Source organism: Phoenix dactylifera, unplaced genomic scaffold (genome assembly GCF_009389715.1).
Source record: "Phoenix dactylifera cultivar Barhee BC4 unplaced genomic scaffold, palm_55x_up_171113_PBpolish2nd_filt_p 001363F, whole genome shotgun sequence".
In the NCBI taxonomy this organism is placed as follows: Eukaryota; Viridiplantae; Streptophyta; class Magnoliopsida; order Arecales; family Arecaceae; genus Phoenix; species Phoenix dactylifera.
This window is the reverse complement of record NW_024068687.1, coordinates 13,347-15,377: the sequence shown is the minus strand read 5'-3', so window position 1 is coordinate 15,377 and position 2,031 is coordinate 13,347. Positions and strand designations below refer to the sequence as shown.

Below are 2,031 nucleotides of genomic sequence, written 5' to 3'. Positions count from 1 at the left end.
TGTTATTATACTCTTTGCTTGCTCTTTATGCGAAGTTGAAGATGATGCATTGCTACCGCCGTAGACTTGAGGGTTAGGTTGTGGTTGAGCTGGTAGCTTACCCTTCTCTTGAGCACTTAAAGCAGTGGTCAGCGTTGTCAGTTGATTTCTTAATTCATCATTGATTTTAGCTTGACCTTGCATGAAAGATTGTAAAGTTTCTTCGAGACTGGGTTTTTGAGGGGGTGCGTGTGCATAATGAGGTGGCGGAGGTGGAGGAGTTGGGTTATATACTTGTTGAGGTTGGTCATTCCTCCACCTGAAATTTAGATGGTTCTTCCATCCGGGGTTGTAAGTACCCGAAAAAGGATTATTGAAAGATTTTTGATAGGTATTCATAACATTGGCCTGATCGTGCAAGACTTCCTTGAATGCGGGTATTGTGGGGCAATCAGTGGTGAGATGGCCAGGCATCTCGCAAATCCTACAACACTCGCTGTTATGCTCTACGGTCTTGACGGGTTCAATCCTTCTAAGTTCAATTTCCTCTACCTTCCTAGTAAGGGTTGCCATTTTAGCTTGAATATCATCTTGAGTACTAAGGTTATATAGGCCCCCATGTCCAATGTTAGTAGGCTTAGGCAAAGGTTTATTCACTCTATCCCCTGTATCCCATAATTGTGCAGTCTCTGCGAGAGAGTCTAAATAGTCCCATGCCTCATCGGGTTGCTTTTCCAAAAATAGACCATTGCACATAGTCTCTATAAATTGTTTTAATTGTGGAGACAATCCCTCGTAAAAGAAACTAATGGTTCTCCATGTTTCAAACCCATGATGAGGACAAGAGAGTAGCAAATCTTTAAATCTCTCCCAGCATTCATAAAATGTTTCATGGTCTTTTTGTTGGAAATTACTAATGTGCCTTTTCAAAAAATTAGTCCTTTGTGCGGGAAAGAACTTTTTTAAGAATTCTCTTTGCATATCATGCCATGTTCCTAACGATCTTGGTCTCAAGGAGTTCAGCCATGTTTTGGCTTTATCCTTCAAGGAAAAAGGAAACGAGGTTAATTTAAGGACATCTTCCGATACATTTGGCACTCTAAATGTGATGCTAATTTTCTCAAAATCCTTAAGGTGAAGATAAGGGTTCTCGGATTCCATTCCATGATACTTTGGCAGCAATTGAATTACTCCTGGTTTGATTTCAAAGTGTCCTACATTTTCAGGAATAATCATGCATGAAGGTTGACTAGTCCTAGTGGGATGTAAGTATTGTCGAAGTGTCATAACTGGGGGTCTACCTTCATCACCATGGTGACTTCCTACATCATCAGCCATCTCACCAGGTCTGAGATTTTGCGTAAAATTTTCAATATTATGATCTAAGGAATTGTCAAATGTTTGTCGATTCAGGCGTCCAGTGTTGTCCCTATTCCAACCTAGCATACAAAATTTTAGAGTTTATTTATTTGTTTGTTTTTTTTTTTTTTTTTAATGATTACCCTTGATCTTTTCTTAAAGTTCTTATCAATTTTCAAGTAGCAACAAGGGTTAATGAGATATGATGATAATAAAATTCTGATTCTAAACAAAAAAAAAATTAAACACAGAAAATTCAAAGCAGACAACAACAAAGTTTATATTAATTTAATGGTCGTAAAAGTATCAGAATATCAATCAGACCGTTCAGATGAACGAAACGTGTGTCCTACAGCAGCCGACGAAATTGGAGTGCAATCAGACGGTGGATTACTTAGCTATCAGAGTTTGATGCAGACTGTGCAGGGAATAAAAAAACAGCAATAAAGATTTTTTTTTTTTTGAAAGAAAAAAAAGACTAAATACTAAGATACTGATTAAATCTAAAATTATACTAATAAATCAGCCGTTCCCCGGCAACGGCGCCAAAAACTTGATGCAAAAATAAAATGGTTCTCCCAAGTGCAGGAGAATCGTACAAGTAGTAAAATTTCGGGAGTCCGAGGTCGAATCCTCAGGGAACGAAATTTATAGATTATTAGCGTAATTTTCAGATTAATTAATTAAATAAAT

At 37.6% G+C, this 2,031-nt stretch overlaps 1 pseudogene; it reads left to right on the top strand.

The window, feature by feature from the left end:
• The first annotated feature begins 805 nt into the window (after positions 1 to 805).
• On the top strand, positions 806 to 903 carry LOC120108495 (annotated as a pseudogene).
• Positions 904 to 2,031: the final 1,128 nt, after the last annotated feature.